Raw genomic sequence first — 24340 nt, 5'->3', positions numbered from 1 at the left:
TATCCACGGTTCTTGAATCCTACCCTTCCTATCCTTCTTTTTAACAGGCACATGCCTGTCCTGTAGCCCTAACAACTGTTCCTTAAAAGACTCCCACATGCCAGATGTGGATTTACCCTCAAACAGCCTCTCCCAATCAAGAGCTGCCAATTTCTGCCTGATCCCACTAAAGTTAGCCTTCCCCCAATCCAACACCTTACCCTTGGGACACCACTCATCCTTTTCCATCACTATCCTAAAGCTAACAGAATTGTGGTCACTATTTGCCACATGTTCCCCTACCGAAACTTTGAAGACCTGACCGGGCTCATTCCCCAGTACGAGGTCCAGTATAGCCCCCTCTCTAGTCGGGCTATCTACATCTTGTTCCAAAGAACTGCAACATAACTTCCCAACTTCTATACTCAATGCCCTGATTGATGAAGGCCAGCATGTCAAAAACTTTCTTCACTGCCCTATCTACCCGTGACTCCACCTTTAGAGAACCGTGCACCTGAACTCCAAGATACTCCCTAAGGTCCTACCATTCACCGTGAAAGTCCTACCTTGATTTGACTTTCCAAAATGCAACACCTCACACTTAGTTGTGCTGAACTCTATTTGCCATTTCTCAGCCCACTTCCCCAGCTGATCAAGATCCTGCTGCATTTTTTGAAATCTTCCTCACTGTCTACAATACCACCTATTTTAGTGTCATCCGCAAACTTACTGATCGTGCCTTGTACATTCTGATCCACATTGTTGATATAGATAACAAACAGCAATGGGCCCAGCACTGACCCCTGAGGCACATTACTCGTCATGATGTGGAGATGCCGGGGTTGGACTGGGGTGAACACAGTAAGACTTTTAACAACACCAGGTTAAAGTCCAACAGGTTTATTTGGTAGCAAATACCAGAAGCTTTCGGAGCACTGCTCCTTCGTCAGATGGAGTGGAAATGTGGAAATGCATTTCTAAAGCCAGCCAGGTCTGACCCTCGTTTGTAGCACTAGCAAATCTGCCCCCCAGAATATTAGTCCCCCTCCAGTTCAGATGCAACTCATCCCTCTTAACCAGGTCACCTCTGCCCCTGAAAAGATTCCAATGATCTAAGAATCTGAATCCCTGCCTCTTGCACCAATTCTTTAGCCATGCATTCATCTGCCATATTCTCCTGTTCTCACCCTCACTAGCACGTAGCTGGCTGGCTTTAGAAATTCGCATTCTAATCAGTATTCTGTAATTTGATTTCTGTGTCTGTGCACTGTTTGAGAGCAGATATCCACTCCATCTGATGAAGGAGCAGTGCTCCGAAAGCTTATGGTATTTGCTACCAAATAAACCTGTTGGACTTTAACCTGGTGTTGTGAGACTTCTTACTGTACTGTTGCTTTCACAGTCTTTCCCTCTGGTCTCCCCGGTTGAACCCCAAATCCAATCCCAGTCAACCCCCAAACAGCAGGCAGGGTGGGATTGCTAATCAGAGAGGGTGTGGTGGACTGAGGTGCATTTGTTTCAATGCAAGAAGAGTAACAAGTAAGGTAGATGAACTTAGAGCTTGGATTAGTACTCAGAACTACGATGTTGTTGCCATTACAGAGACTTGGTTAAGGGAAGGACAGGATTGGCAGCTTAACATTCCAGGATACAGATGTTTCAGGCGGGATAGAGGGGGTGTAAAAGGGGTGGGGGAGTTGCACTACTGCTTAAGGAGAATATCACAGCTGTACTCCGGGAGGACACCTCGGAGGGCTCATACAGCGAGGCAATATGGGTAGAGCTCAGGAATAGGAAAGGTGTGTTAAACAATTTTGGGGGTTTACTATAGGCCATCCAACTGCCAGCGGGAGATTGAGGAACAGATATGTAGGCAGATAAATGCGAAGTGATGCATTTTGGAAGAACTAATGTCGGGGGGAGTTATACAATAAATGGCAGAGCCATCAAGAGTATAGAAACACAGAGGGACCTAGGTGTGCAAGTCCACAAATCCTTGAAGGTGGCAGCACAGGTGGAGAAGGTGGTGAAGAAGGCATATGGTATGCTTGCCTTTATAGGACGGGGTATAGAGTATAAAAGCTGGAGTCTGATGTTGCAGCTGTATAGAACGCTGGTTAGGCCACATTTGGAGTACTGCGTCCAGTTCTGGTCGCCGCACTACCAGAAGGACGTGGAGGCTTTAGAGAGAGTGCAGAGAAGGTTTACCAGGATGTTGCCTGGTTTGGAGGGTCTTAGCTATGAGGAGAGATTGGGTAAACTGGGGTTGTTCTCCCTGGAAAGACGGAGAATGAGGGGAGACCTAATAGAGGTGTCCAAAATTATGAAGGGTATAGATAGGGTGAACAGTGGGAAGCATTTTCCCAGCTCGGAGGTGATGATCACGAGGGGTCACGGGCTCAAGGTGAGAGGGGCGAGGTATAACTCAGATATCAGAGGGACGTTTTTTACACAGAGAGTGGTGGGGGCCTGGAATGCGCTGCCAAGTAGGGTGGTGGAGGCAGACACGCTGGCATCGTTTAAGACTTAGCTGGATAGTCACATGAACAGTCTGGGAATGGAGGGATACAAACGAATGGTGTAGTTGGACCAATGAGCAGCACAGGCTTGGAGGGCCAAAGGGCCTGTTTCCTGTGCTGTACTGTTCTTTGTTCAGATTTTGGCAACGTGTAAAGTAACAGGGTTGTTGTGGGAGATTTTAATTTCCCCGATATTGACTGGGACTCACTTAGTGCTAGGGGTGTGGATGGGGCAGAGTTTGTAAGGAGCATCCAGGAGGGCTTCCTGAAACAGTATGTAGATAGTCCAACTAGGGAAGGGGCCATATTGGACCTGGTATTGGGGAATGAGCCGGCCAGGTGGTCGATGTTTCAGTAGGGGAGCAGTTCGGGAACAGTGACCACAATTCAGTAAACTTTAAGGTACTGATGGATAAAGATAAGTGTAGTCCTCAAGTTAAGGTGCTAAATTGGGGGAAGGCTAATTACAACAATATTAGGCAGGAACTGAAGAATGTAGATTGGGGGCAGATGCTTGAGGGCAAATCAACATCTGGCATGTGGGAGGCTTTCATGTGTAAGTTGATAGGGATTCAGGACCGGCACATACCTGTAAGGATGAAGGATAAGTATGGCAAGTTTTAGAAACCTTGGATAATGAGAGATATTGTGAGCTCAGTCAAAGAGAAAAAGGAAGCATTTGTCAAAACTAGGAGGCTGGGAACACACGAAGCAGGTGTGAATACAAGGAAAGTAGAAAAAAACTTAAGCAAGGAGTAAGAAGGGCTAAAAGGGGTCATGAAAAAGCATTGGCCAGCAGGATTAAGGAAAATCCCAAGGCTTTTTATACATATATAAAGAGCAAGTGGGTAGCCAGAGAGAGGATTGGCTCACTCAAGGACAAGGGAGGGAATCTATGCGTGGAGCCAATAGCCAATGTTGTTCCTTTGTTTTAGAAGGGTAGCAAGAATAATCCAGGCAATTACAGGCCGGTGAGCCTTACATCAGTGGTAGGCAAAGTATTGGAGAGGATTCTTCGAGACAGGATTTATTCCCACTTGGAAATAAGTGGACGTATTAGTGAGAGGCAACATGGTTTTGTGAAGGGGAAGTCGTGTCTCATGAACTTGATCGAGTTTTTCGAGGAAGTGACGAAGATGATTGATGAGGGTAGGGCAGTGGATGTTGTTTACATGGACTTCAGTAAGCCCTTTGACAAGGTCCCTCATGGCAGACTGGTGCAGAAGGTGAAGTCGCATGGGATCAGAGGTGAGCTTGCAAGGTGGATACAAAACTGGCTCGGTCAAAGATGCTCCACTTCTCCAGCTTCCACCCTAAACACGTTAAAGAAGCCATCCCCTACGGACAAGCCCTCCATATACACAGGATCTGCTTGGATGAGGAGGATCGCAACAGACACCTCCAGACGTTGAAATATGCCCTCATAAGAACAGGATATGGCGCTCGACTCATCGATCAACAGTTCCGACACGCCACAGCGAAAAACCGCACCGACCTCCTCAGAAGACAAACACGGGACACGGTGGACAGAGTACCCTTCGTCGTCCAGTACTTCCCCGGAGCGGAGAAGCTACGGCATCTCCTCCGCAGCCTTCAACATGTCATTGATGAAGACGAACATCTCGCCAAGGCCATCCCCACACCCCTACTTCTTGCCTTCAAACAACCGCACAACCTCAAACAAGACCATTGTCCGCAGCAAACTACCCAGCCTTCAGGAGAACAGTGACCACGACACCACACAACCCTGCCACAGCAACCTCTGCAAGACGTGCCGGATCATCGACACGGATGCCATCATCTCACGTGAGAACACCATCTACCACGTACACGGTATCTACTCTTGCAACTCGGCCAACGTTGTCTACCTGATACGCTGCAGGAAAGGATGTCCCGAGGCATGGTACATTGGGGAAACCATGCAGACGCTATGACAACGGATGAATGAACACCGCTCGACAGTCACCAGGCAAGACTGTTCTCTTCCTGTGGGGGAGCACTTCAGCGGTCATGGGCGTTCAGCCTCTGATCTTTGGGTAAGTGTTCTCCAAGGCGGCCTTCACGACACACCACAGCGCAGAGTCGCTGAGCAGAAACTGATCGCCAAGTTCCGCACACATGAGGACGGCCTAAACCGGGATGTTGGGTTGATGTCACACTATCTGTAACCCCCACAGCTTGCCTCCTGGACTTGCAGAATCTCACTGGCTGTCCTGTCTGGAGACAATACACATCTCTTTAACCTGTGCTTAATGCTCCCTCCACTCACATTGTCTGTATCTTTAAGACCTGGTTGGCTGTAGAGATTCACATTCTAATCAGTATTCTGTAACTTGTTTTTGTGTCTCTGTATGCTCTGTTTGAGAGCAGATTTCCACTCCATCTGACGAAGGAGCAGCGCTCCGAAAGCTAATGGCATTTGCTACCAAATAAACCTGTTGGACTTTAACCTGGTGTTGTTAAAACTCTTACACGGTCAAAGAAGACAGAGGGTAGCAGTGGAAGGGTGCGTTTCTGAATGGAGGGATGTGACAAGTGGTGTTCCTCAGGGATCAGTGCTGGGACCTTTGGTGTTTGTAATATATATAAATGATTTGGAGGAAAATGTAACTGGATTGATTAGTAAGTTTGTGGACGACACGAAGGTTGGTGGATTTGCAGATAGCGATGAGGACCATCAGAGGATATAGATCAGTTGGAGACTTGGGCGGAGAGATTGCAGATGGAGTTTAATCCGGACAAATGTGAGGTAATGCATTTTGGAAGGTTTAATACAGATAGGAAATATGCAGTAAATGGCAGAGCCCTTAAAAGTATTGATAGGCAAAGGGATCTGGGTGTACAGGTACACAGATCACTGAAAGTGGCAATGCAGGTGGAGAAGGCCATATGCTTACCTTCATCGGCCGGGGTATTGAGTTTCAAAATTGGCAAGTCGTGTTGCAGCTTTATTTAGGCCGCAGTTGGAATATAGTGTTCAATTCTAGTCGTCACACTACCAGAAGGATGTGGAGGCTTTGGAGAGGGTACAGAAAAGATTTACCAGGATGTTGCCTGGTATGGAGGGCATTAGCTATGAGGAAAGGTTGGAGAAACTTGGTTTGTTCTCACTGGAACGATGGAGGTTGAGGGGAGACCTGATAGAAGTCTACAATCCTCTGAGATCTCTGCGTCTAACTCAGGTCTCCTCAGTACCAGAGTTTTCACGACCCAGCCATTGGGTGGCTATGTCCTCAGCTGCCTGGATTCTAAGCTCTGGAATTCCCTCCCTAAACCTTTCTTAATTGCTCCTTAAAACCTCTTTTGACTGAGCTTTAGGCTACCTGTGATCATGCTGCTGCCTTGTGAGGTGCAGAGTCCAGTTTTGTTTGATAGCATCTCTGTGAAAAAAGCCTTGGGATGTTTTATTACGTTAAAGGCGCCAATTGTAAGCAATTTACAAATGGATGTGGACAGGTCAGGGGAGTGAGCCAAAATGTGGCAGATGAAGTTTAACGTGGATAAGTGTGAGGTTTTTGTCAGGAAAATAGAAGATTTCTTTTCGAAATGGAGATAAACTGCAGGGTGCTTTGGTACTGAGGGATCTGGGTGTCCTCGTGCGTGAGTCACAGAAAGCTTGTGTGCAAGTACAGCAGGTAATAAGGAAAGCAAATGGAATTTATTGCTAAAGGAATAGAGGATAATGTAGGAATAGAGAAGGCTGTGGAGGCCAGGTCATTGAGTATGTGGTCCCGTTATTTAAGAAGGGTAGGAAGGATAACCCAGGAAATTATAGGCCGGTGAGCTTGACATCCGTGGTCGGGAAGTTGTTGGAGAGGATTCTTAGAGATAGGATGTATGCGCATTTAGAAAGGAATAAACTCATTAACGATAGTCAGCATGGTTTTGTGAGAGGGAGGTCTTGCTTCACTAACCTTGTGGAGTTTTTTGAAGAAGTGACCAGAATGGTTGACGAGGGAAGGGCCGTGGATGTCGTCTATATGGACTTTAGTAAAGCGTTTGACAAAGTCCCTCATGGTAGGTTGGTGCAAAAGGTTGGATCTCATGGGATAAAGGGGGAGGTGGCTAGATGGGTGGAGAACTGGCTTGGTCACAGAAGATAGGGGTGGTAGTGGAAGGGTCTTTTCCGGATGGATGCCTGTGACTAGTGGTGTTCCGCAGGGCTCTGTATTGGGACCTCTGCTGTTTGTGATTTATATAAACGATCTGGAAGAAAGTGTAACTGGGGTGATCAGTAAGTTTGCGGACGACACAAAAATGGCAGGACTTGCAGATAGTGAGGAACATTGTCAGAGGCTACAGAAGGATATAGATAGGCTGGAAATTTGGGCAAAGAAATGGCAGATGGAGTTCAATCCAGATAAATGCGAAGTGATGCATTTTGGTAGAACTAACGTAGGGGGGAGCTATACGATAAATGGCAGAACCATAAAGGGTGTAGATACGCAGAGGGACCTGGGTGTGCAAGTCCACAGATCCTTGAAGGTGACGTCACAGGTGGAGAAGGTGGTGAAGAAGGCATATGGCATGCTTGCCTTTATAGGACGGGGCATAGAGTATAAAAGTTGGGGTCTGATGTTGCAGTTGTATAGAACGTTGGTTCGGCCGCATTTGGAATACTGCGCCCAGTTCTGGTCGCCACACTACCAGAAGGACGTGGAGGCTTTGGAGAGAGTGCAGAGGAGGTTTACCAGGATGTTGCCTGGTATGGAAGGGCTTAGTTATGAGGAGAGATTGGGTAAACTGGGGTTGTTCTCACTGGAAAGACGGAGGATGAGGGGTGACCTAATAGAGGTGTATAAAATTATGAAAGGCATAGATAGGGTGAACGGTGGGAAACTTTTCCCCAGGTCGGTGGTGACATTCACGAGGGGTCATAGGTTCAAGGTGAGGGGGGGGAGGTTTAACACGGATATCAGAAGGACGTATTTTACACAGAGGGTGGTGGGGGCCTGGAATGCGCTGCCGGGCAAGGTGGTGGAGGCAGACACACTGGGAACGTTTAAGACTTATCTAGATAGCCACATGAACGGAGTGGGAATGGAGGGATACAAAAGAATGGTCTAGTTTGGACCAGGGGGCGGCGCGGGCTTGGAGGGCCGAAGGGCTTGTTCCTGTGCTGTATTGTTCTTTGTTCTTTGTATATTCAAGACAGAGATAGGCTCTTGGTTGGTAAAGGGATTAAAGTTAACCGGGAAAAAAGTGGGAGAATGGGGTTGAGAAACATATCAGCCTTGATCGAATGGCGGAGCAGACTCGATGGGCCAAATGGCCTAATTCTGCTCCTATATCTTATGATCTTACAAGATTATGAGACATGGACAGAGTGAATGGTCAGAAGCTTTTTTCCCAGGGTGGAAGAGTCAATTACTAGGGGGCACAGGTTTAAGGTGCGAGGGGCAAGGTTTAAAGGAGATGTACGAGGCTGATTTTTTACTCAGAGAGTAGTGGGTGCCTGTAACTCGTTGCCGGGGGAGGAAGTGGAAGCGGATACGGTAGTGACATTTAAAGGGCGTCTTGACAAGTACATGAATAGGATAGGACTAAAGGGATATGATTCCCAGAAGGGTAGGGGGTTTTAGTTACATCCGGCAGCATGGTCGGTGCAGGCTTGGAGGGCCGAAGGGCCTGTTGCTGTGCTGTAATTTTCTTTGTTCTTTGTTCTAATAGCGCATTTAGAAAATCACAATCTAATCAGCAGAGTCATCATAGCTTTATGAAAGGGAAATAACGTCTGACTACTTTATTGGAGTTTTTCAAAGAAGTCTCAAGCAGAGTGGAAAGAGGGGGACCAATAGATGTGTTGTATTTGGACTTCCAGAAGGCATTCAACAAGGTACCTCACATCAGATAAAAGCCCAGTGTGTTGGAGGCAGTATATTGGCAACGATAGAGAATTGGCTAATGGTCAGGAAACAGCAAGTGGGTATGAGCGGTTCTTTTTCAGGTTGGCAACCTGTAACCAATGGATTCCCACAGGAATCACTGCTGTGACCACAACAGTTTGCAATACATATTCATGACTTAGAGGAAGGAAGCAAATATACTGTAACCAAATGTGCAGACGACACAAAAATAGGTGGAAAGGCAAGTTGTGAGAGGGATACGAACATAGAACAATCACCAGCCCAAACACCGCCCCTCCTTCATCACCAGCCCAACTCCCATGACCCACCATGGCCAGCTCCGGTCGCTTGCCCCCCCCCGCCCCAACATAGCCAGCCCCGATCGCCCCCAACATGATGGCCAGCCTGACCACCCGCCCGATGGTCAGCCCGACTATCCCCCCCCAATGGCCAGCCCGACCGCCCGCCCCAATGGCCAGCCCAACAGCCCGCCCCAATGGCCAGCCCGACAGCCCGCCCCAATGGCCAGCCCGACAGCCCGCCCCAATGGCCAGCCCAACAGCCCGCCCCAATGGCCAGCCTGACCACCCGCCCGATGGTCAGCCCGACTATCCCCCCCCAAAGGCCAGCCCGACAGCCCGCCCCAATGGCCAGCCCAACAGCCCGCCCCAATGGCCAGCCCAACAGCCTGCCCCAATGGCCAGCCCGACCGCCCGCCTCAATAGCCAGCCCGACCACCCGCCCCAATGGCCAGCCCGACCACCCGACCCAATGGCCAGCCTGACCACCCGTCCCAATGGCCAGCCCAAAACCTGCCCCAATGGCCAGCCTGATCACCCACCCCAATGGCCAGCCCGACCATCCGCTTCAATGGCCAGCCTGACAACCTGCCCCAATGGCCAGCTCGACACCCCCCAAGATGAGTAGGCCGACCCCCTCCCTAGATAGACAGCCTGACCCCCCCAATTGCCAAACTGGCCTCACCCCCATGGCCAGCCCTGATCTCGCCCCTCCCTTCCCAACCAATCGTTGTGCTGAGTGCACAGTGGTCCCGCCCCTTCCATCACTGATCTACCCACTCCCGGTCTGGTCCCCCCCCCAGAAGGCCCCGCCCCCTTTTCACTATCTGGTGCCTGGTCGGCCGTGCCAGGGTGCCAGGCAGGCACTGCACAAGGGGCAAACCCCCTGTCCTGACCTCCCAGAGGGGGGCTCAATGGTCTCTACCCCCACCATCAAGGCCATTACACCTGGTCCGCATTGATGGCGACCAGCTTTAATCCCCGCTAGTGGAACCTGCCTCGGCGAGGTGCGAAACATTAGCAAGCCCAGATGATACGATCCCGGGCTCGCTAATGAGATGGAAATACGAATTGCAATATTGTCATCAGCCTTGCACTGTTTCCCAGCATGAGGCTGATTACACCATAACAAAATGCCCTGGGAAAGTAGCAATTGGCTGGATGCCTGTTGCGATTCTTGTTTCAGCCCTCCTGCTAACATTTCCCGGCCCACTGCGCTACTCAAGCAGCACAGCGGGCCAAAAAAATCACGCCCATTATTTCATTGCAGGTAGTTCAGATAAGGTTCACTAAGATGATCCCCAGTCTGGACGTCTGACTTGTGAGGAAAGTTTAAACAGATTGGGACTCTACTCATTGGAATTTAGAAGAATGAGTGGTGATCTCACCGGTCTGTAATTTCTTGGTTCATCTCTACCATCCTTCTTGAAACGTAGAATCACATTAGCCTCTGTTAAAGTCCTCTGGCACTTCCCTCGTGATGATGTGGAGATGCCGGCGTTGGACTGGGGTAAGCACAGTCAGAAGTCTCACAACACCAGGTTAAAGTCCAACAGGTTTATTTGGTAGCAAATACCATAAGCTTTCGGAGCAATGCTCCTTCGTCAGATGGAGTGGTCTCTGTTCTCAAAACACAGACCACTCCATCTGACGAAGGAGCATTGCTCCGAAAGCTTATGGTATTTGCTACCAAATAAACCTGTTGGACTTTAACCTGGTGTTGTGAGACTTCTTACTTCCCTCGTGGCCAGAGAGGAATTAAAAATTAGCCTCAATTTCTTGCCTCGCCTCCACAGCAGCCTGGGATGCAATTCATCTGGGCCTGGGGGTTTGTCCATTTTTAAGCCCGTCAGAGCCTCCAATACTTCCTCATTTCCTATGTCAAACTGCTCAAGGTCCTCACAGACCCTTTTCCTGAATTCTGTACCTACGTCCTCTTTCTCCTGAGTGAAGACCGATGAAAAGTATTCATTTAACATCCTTCCAATGTCCTGCAGCTTCACAAACAGATTTCCCCATTGATCTCTAATGGGCCCTATTCTTTTCTTGGTTAAGGTCTTCCCCTTAATGTACTTATAGAATATCTTATGATTCTCCCTAAGGTTGGGGTACGTTCAGTGACCACCCCCTTGTTGAACTTGAGTCGCTTCAGGCACTGCTCCTAGATTCAGTGGAAATAGAAATGCTCTTGATGAACCAATGGTTCTGATTCTCAGTCAGGAATGATGTACCTGGAGGTTGACGTTTGTTTGGTACATATTATAAAATGAAATAATGTGGGTATGTTATTAACTGTCTTAGTGTTTATTTGGTTTGTTTGTCATTTAGCTGTAACGTAAAGTTACCTTAATTTTTATTTTCTGGCCTCTGGCAAGAATGCAGTGACTGCTGAGAAAGTGATGGACCTTCTCTATTAATTCCGAAAGAAAGTGTCCCTATGTTTTAGTCCTTTGTTCAATGGTGTTTGTTTGGGAAATCCAGGATGTTGGCTCAATGCTAATTCAGAAACTAATCACAGGGCCAATAGCACCCAACATTTTGGGTGTCCATACCAATGCCTTTGTGAGACAAGACTTAGCCAGGCAATACTTAGCTATGACTTGTGTTGTATTCTGAGAAGTTCTATTCCTAACTGTTCATTCACAATAATATGAATGAAGATGGTCAGAGGAAATAATTACAGCCTAATGGAGAGGATGGCATTGTGGCAATGTGACTCGACTAGTCGCCCAGAGAAACAGCCTAATAATGTGGGATTAAGGGTTCAAATCCCATCACAGTAAGCCAGTGGAATTTAAATTCAGTCAATAAAAAAGCTGGAATCTGAAGTTAGTTTCAGTAATAATGACCATTTATTGTAAAAATCTATCTGGTACACTAATGTCCTTTAGGGAAGGAAATCTGCTGTCCTTACCTGATTTGGCCTACATGTGCCCCCAGAACCACAACAATGTCCTCTGCAATGGCCGAGTGAGACACTCAGTTCAAGGATAACAAATGCTGGCCTTCCAGTGACACCCACATCACATGAAATAATAAGAGAAATCACAGCAGGAGCTCCACCTCCAGCAATCCAGGCATTGAATGACAAGTGACAGGTAATATTCATCTGATAACGATCTTCAACGAGGAAAGGTCTAAGCATTTCATTCTTCAATGACACCATTATTATTCAATCCTCCACCGCCAATATCCTGAGAATCACCATTCACCAAATATTTAACAGATCAAAGAACAGGCAGGAAACTGCAAAAAGTCACATACTGTCTGAGTCCTTAAAGCTTGACCGTCACTTGGCTCAATCATGACTGATGTTGAATACTCACTGCCCATCTGCAGCAACACTCAAGGAGCTGGATACTATGTAGGACAGAGAGTTAGGCTGATTTCACCTTTCATCAGATTCAATCACTGGTGCACTGTAGCCACACTATCTTAGTGTTTGGCAGAATCTGCTGTAACATCTCACTAAGGTTATCTTGCCTACTTCCTTCACATCTAATTTTTATTACCGAGAATGCCAATAACAACATCACATCATCTCAACATCATCTTAAACTTCTCCAAATTGTGCAGCATCATGATGTGCACATTGATTAGGTACTCCTTCTTTGCTGCTGGGTTAATGTCTTGGAACACCCTATGTAACGCCATCAGAGGAGCATTATCACCACGCAGGCTGCAATAGCTCAAGGCAAACACACATTACCACCTTAAGGTCATCTATGGGTGGGTCAGAATTGCTGGTCGTCAACATTTCCAAGAACAAATAAAAATCAAAACAATTAACAGCATAACGTTTATTATTGTAATGTATTGAATAGGAAACGGTTGAACTGAGTGACCAGCCTGTCTGAGGTCAGAGTGGCCCTACAGTCATTGTAATGGGCACTGACTTCAGTAAACAAACATGAATAGGAAATAACTGACAGGACCATTGTCCTTTAACACTGCTGAAATAAAAGCAGTCATCTATTGCCATGGTTACAATATTCCTTTAATATTACCGTTCATATAATTTGCTTATTTATTACTTGAGTAATGAACAAACGAAATAACGTAATGTTTCTCTCAAGCTCAGTGTCCTAAAGTGCTTTTCAGGCAATTAAATACTTCTGAGTTGTAGCCACTTTTGGAATGTAGCCAACAACAGCCAATTTACCTACAGGAAGCTCCCTTAAAGGACAAAGTAATATGGAAAATGCAAAAGGCTGGGCTTTACAATGGAAATGGTTTCACCAGCCAGCTGTATCTCATCACACATTCAAAAACCCAAACCCCAGTTGATTTATGTCTCAGTATGTGGCAAAAACATTTCGGAATTGAAAACAAAATAGACTTTGGATGCGAGACATGCTAATTAAATTCTCTGCCAGAAATACACAGGAACTAGTTTAAAAAACCGCTCTGGCAAACAGAGTGTCAGTGACAGAAGCAAGAAGAAACACCACTCTAGTCATCCCTGCAGAGACAGGCAAGCAATCTCTTTTTTCATTGATTCATAGGATGTGGGGACTGCCATCTAGGCCAGCATTTATTACCCATCCCAAATTGATCTTGAGAAGGGGGTGGTGAGCTGCCTTCTTGAACACTGCAGTCTCTATGTTGTAGGTACACTCTCAGTGCTGTTAAGAGTGGGGGCTTCCAGGATTTTGACCCACTGACAGTGATATATTTCTAAGTCAGGACGGTGAGTGACTCGGGCAGGAGAGGGGGGTTCTTCAAGGTGGTAGTTTTCCCAGGTTTCTACTGCACTTGCCCTTCTGGATGGTAGTGGTCATGGGTTTGGAAGATGCTGCCTCGGGAATCTTGGTTACTGCAGTGCATCTTGTAGATGGTGCGCACTGCTGCCACTGCGTCGGTGGTAGAGAGATTGAATGTTTGGGGAAGGAGCAGCAATCAAGCAGGCTGCTTTTTCCTGGATGGTGTCAGCTTCTTGACGGTTGATGGAGCTGCACTCGTCCAGGCAAGTGAAGAGTATTCCATCACACTCCTCACTTATGCCTTTTAGATGGTGGACAGGCTTTATGGAGTCAGGAGGTGAATTACTTACCGCAGGATTCCCAGCCTCTGATCTTCTCTTGTAGCCATAGTATTTATATTGCTATCCCAGTTCAGTTTCTGATCAATGAAAACCCTCAAGATGTTATCAATGATAACCCTCAGGGTAGGGCCTGGGTGGGATTGTGGTCAGTGCAGACTCGATGGGCCGAATGGCCTCCTTCTGCACTGTAGGGATTCTATGATTCTATGATTCTAATGTTGATAGTGGGGGATTCAACGATTGTAATACCATTGAATGTCAAGGGGTGATTCTCTCTTGTTGGAGGTGGTCTGCCTCCCTGGGGCCGGGATCCAGGATGTCGCTGGTCGAGTCCCGGAAATCCTGAGGTGGGAGGGAGAGGAGCCAGAGGTAGCGGTACATATTGGTACCGCTGATGTGGGAAGGAAGGGGTCATGAAAAGAGAGTATAGGGAATTAGGGAGACAGCTGAGAAGGAGGAAAGCAAAGGTAGTAATCTCAGGATTGCTGCCTGTGCCACGGGAAGGTGAGGGCAGGAATGGAGTGAGGTGGAGGATGAATGTGTGGCTGAGGGACTGGTGCAGGGGGAAGGGATTCAGGTTCCTGGACTATTGGGACCTCTTTAGGGGCAGGTGTGACCTGTACACAAAAAACGGGTGGCACTTGAATCCCAGGGGGACCAATATCCTGGCGGGAAGGTTGGCTAAGGCTACTGGGGAGAGTTTAAACTAGATAGGTTGGGGGGAGGGGATCGAGACGAGGTGACTGGGAGTGAGGAAGTTAGCTCAAACAGAGAAGGGTTATAGACTGTGCAAGAGGGAGGATGGTCGGGGGATAGAGAAGGGGAGAGCTCAGACCAAAGGATTGAGATGTGTTTACTTTAATGCCAGGAGTATAGTGAATAAAGAGGATGAGCTCAGAGCGTGGATCGATGCCTGGAAGTGTGATGTGGTGGCCATTACGGAGACTTGGATGTCTCAGGGTCAGGACTGGATACTCTAAGTGCCGGGATTCAGATGTTTCAGGAAGGACAGGGAGGGAGGCAAGAGAGGGGGTGAAGTGGCACTGTTGATCAGGGATAGTGTCACAGCTGTAGAGAAGGTGTTTGCTGTGGAGGGATTGTCCACAGAGTCTCTGTGGGTGAAAGTTCGGAGTGGGAAGGGGTTGATCACTTTGCTGGGAGTTTTCTATAGGCCGCTCAATAGTAACAGGGAGGTGGAGGAGCAGATAGGGAAACAGATCCTGGAGAGGTGCAGTAACAGCAGAGTTGTTGTGATGGGAGACTTTAATTTCCCAAATATAGATTGGAATATCCCGAGGGTAAGGGTATTGGATGGGGAGGAGTTCGTTAGGTGCATTCAGGAGAGTTTCCTGACACAGCATGTGGACAAGCCGACAAGAGGAGAGGCTGTACTTGATCTGATACTGACCAATGAACCTGGATAGGTGTCAGATCTCTCAGTGGGAGGGCATCTTGGGGATAGCGATCATAACTCTATCTCCTTTATGCTTGCATTGGAAAAAGAGAGGATCAGGCAAGCTAGGAAAGCGTTTATATGGAGTAAGGGGAAATATGAAGACATAAGGCAGCAAATTAGAGGAGTAAATTGGAAGGAGGTATTCTCGGGGAAATGTACTGAAGAGAGGTGGCAGTTTTTCAAGGAATATCTGTCTAGAGTTCTACAGGACAACGTTCCGAGCAGACAGGGAGGTGTTGGTAGGTTAAAGGAACCGTGGTGCACGAAAGCTGTGCGGGACCTAGTCGAGAAGAAAAGGAAAGCGTACAAAAGGTTCAGAGAGCTAGGCGAAGATGGGGATCTAGCTGAGTATACGACTTGTAGGAAGGGACTAAAGAAGGAAATTAGGAGAGCCAGAAGGAGTCACGAGAAGGCCTTGGCAGGTAGGATTAAGAAAAACCCTAAGGCGTTCTATAAATATGTGAAGAGTAAAAGGATGAGACGTGAAGGAATAGGGCCTATAAAAGGTGAAGGTGGGAAAGTGTACGGAACCAGTAGAAATGGCAGAGGTGCTTAATGAGTATTTTGCCTCGGTTTTCACAGAGGAGAAGGACCTGGGTGGATGGACTGCGGGCTTGCGGTAGACTGAAAAGATTGAGTATGTGGACTTTAAGAAAGAGGTTGTGCTGGAATCTTTGAATGGCATCAAGATAGATAAGTTGCCGGGTCTGGATGGGATGTACCCCAGGTTACTGTGGGAGGTGAGGGATGAGATTGCAGAGCCTCTGGCGATGATCTTTGCGTCGTCGATGGAGACGGGAGAGGTGCCGGAGGATTGCGGATGTGGTTCCTATTTTCAAGAAGGAGAATAGGGATAGCCAAGGAAATTACCGACCGGTGAGTCTAACCTCAGTGGTTGGTAAGCTGATGGAGAAGATCCTTAGGGACAAGATTTATGAGCATTTAGAGAGGTTTAGTATGCTCAAGAATACTCAGCATGGCTTTGTCAAAAGCAGATTGTGCCTTACGAGCCTGGTGGAATTCTTCGAAAATGTGACTAAACACGTGGATGAAGGGAAAGCGGTAGATGTGGTTTATATGGATTTTAGCAAGGCGTTCGATAAGATCCCCCATGCAAGGATTCTAGAAAAAGTGCGAGGGCATGGGATCCAAGGGGCTGCTGCCCTGTGGATCCAGAACTGACTGTCCCAAAGGAGGCAGAGAATGTGTATAGATGGGTCTTTTTCTAAATGGACATCGGTCAGCAGTGGTGTGCCCCAGGGATCTGTTCTGGGACCCTTGCTGTTTGTCATTTTCATACATGACCTGGATGAGGAAGTGGAGGGATGGGTTGGTAAGTTTGCTGATGACACAAAGGTTGGTGGGGTTGTGGATAGTCTGGAGGGATGTCAGAAGTTACAGAGGGACATGGATAGGATGCAAGACTGGGCGGAGAAGTGGCAGATGGACTTCAACCCAGATAAATGCGTAGTGGTCCATTTTGGCAGGTCAAATGGGATGAAGGAGTACAATATGTGATGAAAGGGCGGCACGGTAGCACAGTAGTTAGCACTGCTGCTTCACAGCTCCAGGGGCATGGGTTCGATTCCCGGCTCGGGTCACTGTCTGTGTGGAGTTTGCACATTCTCCTCGTGTCTGCGTGGGTTTCCTCCGGGTGCTTCGGTTTCCTCCCACAGTCCAAAGATGTGCGGGTTAGGTTGATTGGCCATGCTAAAAATTGTCCCTTAGTTTCCTGAGATGCGTAGGTTAGAGGGATTAGTGGATAAAATATGTAGGGATGTGGGGGTAGGGCCTGGGTGGGATTGTGGTCGGTGCAGACTCGATGGGCCGAATGGCCTCTTTCTGCACTGTAGGGTTCTATGATTCTATGAATATAAAGGGAAAGACTCTTAGTACTGTAGAGGATCAGAAGGACCTTGGGGTCCGGGTCCATAGGACTCTAAAATCAGCCCTGCAGGTGGAGGTGGCGGTTAAGAAGGCATATGGTGTGCTGGCCTTTATCAATCGAGGGATTGAGTTTAGGAGTCCGGGGATAATGATGCAGCTATATAAGACCCTCGTCAGAACCCACTTGGAGTACTGTGCTCAGTTCTGGTCGCTTCATTACAGGAAGGATGTGGAAAAGATTGAAAGGGTGCAGAGAAGATTCACAAGGATGTTGCCTGGATTGAGTGGCATGCCTTATGAGGATAGGCTGAGGGAGCTCGGTCTTTTCTCCTTGGAGAGAGGTAGGATGAGAGGAGATCTAATAGAGGTATATAAGATGTTGAGAGGCATAGATCGGGTGGACTCTCAGAGGCTTTTTCCCAGGGTGGAAATGGCTGCTATGAGAGGACACAGGTTTAAGGTGCTGGGGGGTAGGTACAGGGGAAATGTTTGGGGGAAGTTTTTCACACAGAGGGTGGTGGGCGAGTGGAATCGGCTGCCATCAGTGGTGGTGGAGGCAAACACAATAGGGTCTTTTAAGAGACTCCTGGATGAGTACATGGGACTTAATAGGATGGAGGGTTATAGGTAGGCCTAGATGGTAGGGATATGTTCGGCACAACTTGTGGGGCCGAAGGGCCTGTTTTGTGCTGTAGTGTTCTATGTTTCTATGGTCATTGTCTGGCACTTGTGCAACGTGAATGTTACTTGCCACTTGTCAGCCCAAGCCTGGATTGCTCAGCTCATGCTGCATTTGGATATGGACTGCTTCAGTATCTGAGAAGTCATGAATGGTGCTGAACATTGTGCAATCATCAGCAAACATTCCCACTTCTGATCGTATGATGGAGCAGCTGAAGATTGTTGTACACCGGTTCCTGAAGGTAGCTGGACAGATGGATAAAGGTATTTGGTATACATGCCTTTATTAGCCATGTCATAGAGTTTAAGCAGTCTCACAACACCAGGTTAAAGTCCAACAGGTCTATTTGGTAGCAAAAGCCACTAGCTTTCGAAGCACTGCTCCTTCATCAGGTCATCAGGCAGCGCTCCGAAAGCTAGTGGCTTTTGCTACCAAATAAACCCGTTGGACTTTAACCTGGTGTTGTGAGACGTCTTACTGTGTTTACCCCAGTCCAACGCCAGCATCTCCACATCATAGAGTTTAAGAGCAAGGAGGTTGTGCTGCAACTGTATAAAATGTTGGTTAGGCCACAGCAAATTGAATTCAATCCGGTTTGTGTGAGGTGATGCACTTGGGCAGGACAAATAAGTCAAGGGAATACATGATGAATGCAGGACTTTGGGAAGCACCGAGGATCAGAGGGACCTTAGTCTGTACATGCACCGGTCCATTAAAGTAGCAGGACAGGTGGATAAAGTGGTTCAGAAGGTGTATGGTACACTTGCCTTTATTGGTCGAGGTATAGAGTTTAAGAGCAGGGATGCTATGCTGCAACAATATAAAACGTTGGTTAGGCCACAGCTAGAGTAATGTGTGCTGTTCTGGAATCCACATTATAGGGGGGATGTGATATCATTGGAAAGAATGAAGAGGAGATTCACCAGGATGTTGCTTGGGCTGGACAGTTTTAGTTCTGAAGAGAGATTGGATAGACTGGGGTTGTTTTCCTCGGAGCAAAGGAGACTGAGGGGGACATGATTGAGATGTATTAAATTATGAGGGACATAGATAGAGTAGACAGGACGAAACATGTCCCCTTAGTGGAGGGATCAATGAATAGAGGGCATAGATTTAAAGCAAGTGGCAGGAGGTTTAGAGGGAATGTGAGCAAAAATGTTTTCATCCAGAGGGTGATGGGAGTCTAGAACTCACTGCCTGAAAGGGTGGTAGAGGAAGAGACCTTCATAACAGTTAAGAAGTATTTTGATGTGCACTTGCGATGACAAAGCATACAAGGCCAAGTGCTGGGAAATGGGATTAGAATAGTTAAGTGGCTTGTCTTTTACTGGCACAGACATGATGCGTTGAAGGGCCTTTTCCTGTATTGCAGACCTCTATGATTCTGTAGTTGGGCCTAGGATCTCTCGCTCTCTTACTGGAGGCAAGTGTGCTTTAGCAGAAACAGATAACAGTGACAAAACTGTGCCTTTAAGTATTATACTCATGTTTCTCTGCAGGTTTTTCAAACAGGCCCTGATATTGTATTGTTGCTGTAATATCTGTAGCCGCGTCCTCTAATTGTTGCTGAAGCAATATAATGGGCCCCTTGCTTAATTTTAATCTGGGCTAATGCAGTGTCCTGGGGTTTTATGAGCCTTTTGAAATTGGTGGGTGGAGCGTGATTGATAGGTCAGGTGCTGCCTGGGGACAGTTTTTTTTTCCCCCACACAAAAGTCCAAAGTTTTTGTTTAGTTGCAGTTAGAAGCTGGTGGAGACAGGCTGTGTTTCTTTCTCTCTCTCTCGCAAGAGGCGTGCTGAAAGTTCCAGGACTGGGAAGCCATAGAGTTTTAATTCAACATTCAAAGGACCAATTCATGGCAGTTGTTAAAGGGCTGCAAAATCCAGCATCATGTAAGCATACTTGCTTTTTGTGCCAAGCCCAGAAAGAACTGTATGTTTGTGGCTGATGTTTGATTTGGAACATTATAGCTCGCTAAGATTTATACTACATCATGGTTGATTCTTGCAAGTGGTAAAAGTTATGTTAATTTTTCTTATTAAATGCCAACTGTGTTCTTAAATAAACTTTGAATGATAAAAGCTTCCTCGTCGGTCGCTTGAATCATACCTGGAGTGAAACAGGTTGTACTCACCTGTGCCAAATTCAAATGTAAAACTTAGGGTCTAGGCTATCTTCATAAAACACCTTCGAATTTCTGGCCTGGGTTTTAACACAACAGAATTCCCACTCACCTGAAGAAGGGGCTTGGGGCTCCGAAAGCTTGTGTGGCCTTTGCTACCAAATAAACCTGTTGGACTTTAACCTAGTGTTAAACTTCATAGAATCATAGAATCCCTACAGTGCAGAAGGAGGCCATTCGGCCCATCGAGTCTGCACCGACCACAATCCCACCCAGGCCCTACCCCCACATATTTTACCCGCTAATCCCTCTCACCTACGCATCCCAGGACTCTAAGGGGCAATTTTTTTTTAACCTGGCCAATCAACCTAACCCGCACATCTTTGGACTGTGGGAGGAAACCGGAGCACCCGGAGGAAACCCACGCAGACACGAGGAGAATGTGCAAACTCCACACAGACAGTGACCCGAGGCGGGAATCGAACCCGGGACCCTGGAGCTGTGAAGCAGCAGTACTAACCACTGTGCTACCGTGCCGCCCTTATAACTTCTTATTGTGTTTTAACACAACAAGCAGAAAGAAACAGGACAGGCTCCTGAATTACCTCTGCAAATCCAAACAGGTCATATGACCCTCTGGGAACAGGCCAACGAATGTCTGCAACAAAAACAGAAAATGGACAAGCGCAGCAAGTTTGACAGTATTTTTGGAGAGAAAATAGAGGTAACATTCTGAGTCTGGATGACCCTTCACCAGAGTGGAAGACAACTGGAATTAGAATGAGCTTTAAATTTTAAACTGTTGTGGGGAGAGGGGAACGTTGCAGCTGTGGGCTTTGAATAGAAAGCCAGCAATAGATGGAGCCAAAGGAGAGCTTGACAAAGATGTCATGGAAAAAAAAGACAAAGACAATGCAAAAGCAAAATACTGTGGGTGCTGGAAACTGAAAGAAACCCAGAAAATGCTGGAAAATCTCAGCAGGCCTGACAGCATCTGTGGGGAGAGAATAGAGGCAATGTTTTGAGTCTAGATGGCCCTTCGTCAGAGCTGAGAGCAAAGTGAATCAGTGGAGATTTATACTATGAGGGTGGGGGGAGGGGTGGTTTGGGACAAAGGGAATGTAAATGAGGATACAGAAGACTGAGAAGGTGATTAAAGTATCCATTAAGTGATCAGAATGCGAGAATGGCAGAACAGAGGTACAGATTGGTGCCGATGCCATCTCCCTGGAACACCTAGATAACAAAGACACCTATGTCAGACTCCTACTTATTGACTACAGCTCAGCCTTCCACACTATTATTCCTACGAAACTCATCTCCAAACTCATGGCTTGGGGCTCGGCTCCTCCCTCTGCGACTGGATCCTGAACTTCCTAACTCACAGACCACAATCAGTAAAGATAGGCAACAACACCTCCTCCATGATCAGCCTCAACACCGGTGCCCCATAAGGCTGTGTTCTCAGCCCCCTACTATACTCCGTATACACCTAGCCAAAATACCCTCCAACTCGATTTTCAAGTTTGCTGATCAGTGACTGGTGCACAAGGACACCTAGGTCCCGCTGCACACTCCCCTCTCCCAATTTACAACCATTCAGGTAGTAATCTGCCTTCTTGTTTTTGCTTCCAAAGTGAATAACCTCACATTTATCCAGATTATACTGCACCTGCCATTGATTAGCCCACTCACCCAACCTATCCAGATCATTCTGAAGGATCTCTGCATCCATGTCATACATAGTTCACCCTCCCACCCAACTTGGTATCATCTGCAAACTTTGAGATGTTACATTTTGTTCCCTCATCCAAATCATTAATATATAATGTGAATAGCTAGGGTCTCAGCACCAATTCCTGTGGCACCCCACTAGTTACTGTCAGCCAATTTGAAAAGCACCCATTAATTCCTACTCTTTGGTTCCTCCTCTCTGCCAACCAGTTTTCTATCCATCCCAATAAACTTGAAAATGTTTAAAGTCGCCGGGGCCGGATGGGATGTACCCCAGGTTACTGTGGGAGGCGAGGGAAGAGATTGCAGAGCCTCTGGCGATGATCTTTGCGTCGTCGATGGAGACGGGAGAGGTTCCGGAGGATTGGAGGATTGCGGATGTGGTTCCTATATTCAAGAAAGGGAATAGGGATAGCCCAGGAAATTACCGACCGGTGAGTCTAACCTCAGTGGTTGGTAAGTTGATGGAGAAGATCCTGAGGGACAGGATTAATGAACATTTAGAGAAGTTTAGTATGCTCAAAAGTAGTCAGCACGGCTTTGTCAAAGGCAAATCGTGCCTTACGAGCCTGGTGGAGTTCTTTGAAAATGTGACGAAACACATTGACGAAGGAAAAGCGGTAGATGTGGTTTACATGGACTTCAGCAAGGCGTTCGATAAGGTCCCCCATGCAAGACTTCTCGAGAAAGTGAGAGGGCATGGGATCCAAGGGGCTGTTGCCTTGTGGATTCAGAACTGGCTTGCCAGCAGAAGGCAGAGAGTGGTTGTAGATGGGTCTTTTTCTGAATGGAGGTCGGTCACCAGTGGAATGCCCCAGGGATCTGTTCTGGGACCTTGCTGTTTGTAATTTTCATACATGACCTGGATGAGGAGTGGAGGGATGGGTTGGTAAGTTTGCCGACGACACGAAGGTTGGTGGTGTTGTGGATAGGTTGGAGGGATGTCAGAAGCTGCAGCGTGACATAGATAGGATGCAAGACTGGGCGGAGAAGTGGCAGATGGACTTCAACCCGGATAAATGTGTAGTGGTCCATTTTGGCAGGTCAAATGGGATGAAGGAGTCTAATATCAAGGGTAAGACTCTTAGCAGTGTAGAGGATCAGAAGGACCTTGGGGTCCGGGTCCATAGGACTCTTAAATCGGCCTCGCAGGTAGAGGAGGTGGTTAAGAAGGCGTATGGTGTGCTGGCCTTCATCAGTCGAGGGATTGAGTTTCAGAGTCGGGAGATAATGATGCAGCTTTATAAGACCCTCGTCAGACCCCACTTGGAGTACTGTGCTCAGTTCTGGTCGCCTCATTACAGGAGGGATGTGGAAATGATTGAAAGGGTGCAGAGAAGATTTACAAGGATGTTGCTTGGATTGGTTGGCATGCCTTATGAGGATAGGCTGAGGGAGCTCGGTCTTTTCTCCTTGGAGAGACAAAGGATGAGAGGTGACCTGATAGAGATGTACAAGATGTTGAGAGGTATAGATCGGGTGGATTCTCGGAGGCTTTTTCCCAGGGCTGAAATGGTTGCTACGAGAGGACACAGGTTTCAGGTGTTGGGGAGTAGGTACAGAGGAGATGTCAGGGGTAAGTTTTTCACTCAGAGGGTGGTGGGTGAGTGGAATCGGCTGTCGTCAGTGGTGGTGGAGGCAAACTCGATAGGGTCTTTTAAGAGACTTTTGGATGAGTACATGGGACTTAATAGGAGTGAGGGTTATTGGTAAGCCTATTTATAAGCCCAGGTAGGCAGGGACATGACTGGCGCATCTTGTGGGCCGAAGTGCCTGTTTGTGCTGTATTTTTTCTATGTTCTAACTTCCCCCAATCCCATGCGCTTTAATCTTGCACGATAATTTCTTGTGCGGGACTTAGTCAAATGAACAAAGAACAAAGAACAATACAGCACAGGAACAGGCCCTTCGGCCCTCCAAGCCCGCGCCGCTCCCTGGTCCAAACTAGACCATTCTTTTGTATCCCTCCATTCCCACTCCGTTCATATGGCTGTCTAGATAAGTCTTAAACGTTCCCAGTGTGTCCGCCTCCACCACCTTGCCTGGCAGCGCATTCCAGGCCCCCACTGTGTAAAATATGTCCGTCTGATATCTGTGTTAAACCTCCCCCCCTTCACCTTGAACCTATGACCCCTCGTGAACGTCACCACCGACCTGGGGAAAAGCTTCCCACCGTTCACCCTATCTATGCCTTTCATAATTTTATACATCTCTATTAAGTCTCCCCTCATCCTCCGTCTTTCCAGGGAGAACAACCCCAGTTTACCCAATCTCTCCTCATAACTAAGCCCCTCCATACCAGGTAACATCCTGGTAAACCTCCTCTGTACTCTCTCCAAAGCCTCCACGTCCTTCTGGTAGTGTGGCGACCAGAACTGGACGCAGTATTCCAGATGCGGCCGAACCAACGTTCTATACATCTGCAACATCAGACCCCAACTTTTATACTCTATGCCCCGTCCTATAAAGGCAAACATGCCATATGCCTTCTTCACCGCCTTCTCCACCTGTGACGTCACTTTCAAGGATCTGTGGACTTGCACACCCAGGTCCCTCTGCGTATCGACACCCTTTATGGTTCTGCCATTTATCATATAGCTCCTCCCTACATTATTTCTACCAAAATGCATCACTTCGCATTCATCAGGATTGAACTCCATCTGCCATTTCTTTGCCCAAATTTTCAGCCTATCTATATCCTTCTGTAGCTTCTGACAATGCTCCTCACTATCTGCAAGTCCTGCCAATTTTGTGTCGTCCACAAACTTACT

This window comes from Mustelus asterias, chromosome 3 (assembly GCF_964213995.1).
Source record: "Mustelus asterias chromosome 3, sMusAst1.hap1.1, whole genome shotgun sequence".
NCBI lineage: Eukaryota > Metazoa > Chordata > Chondrichthyes > Carcharhiniformes > Triakidae > Mustelus > Mustelus asterias.
Note: the sequence above shows the minus strand (reverse complement) of the source record.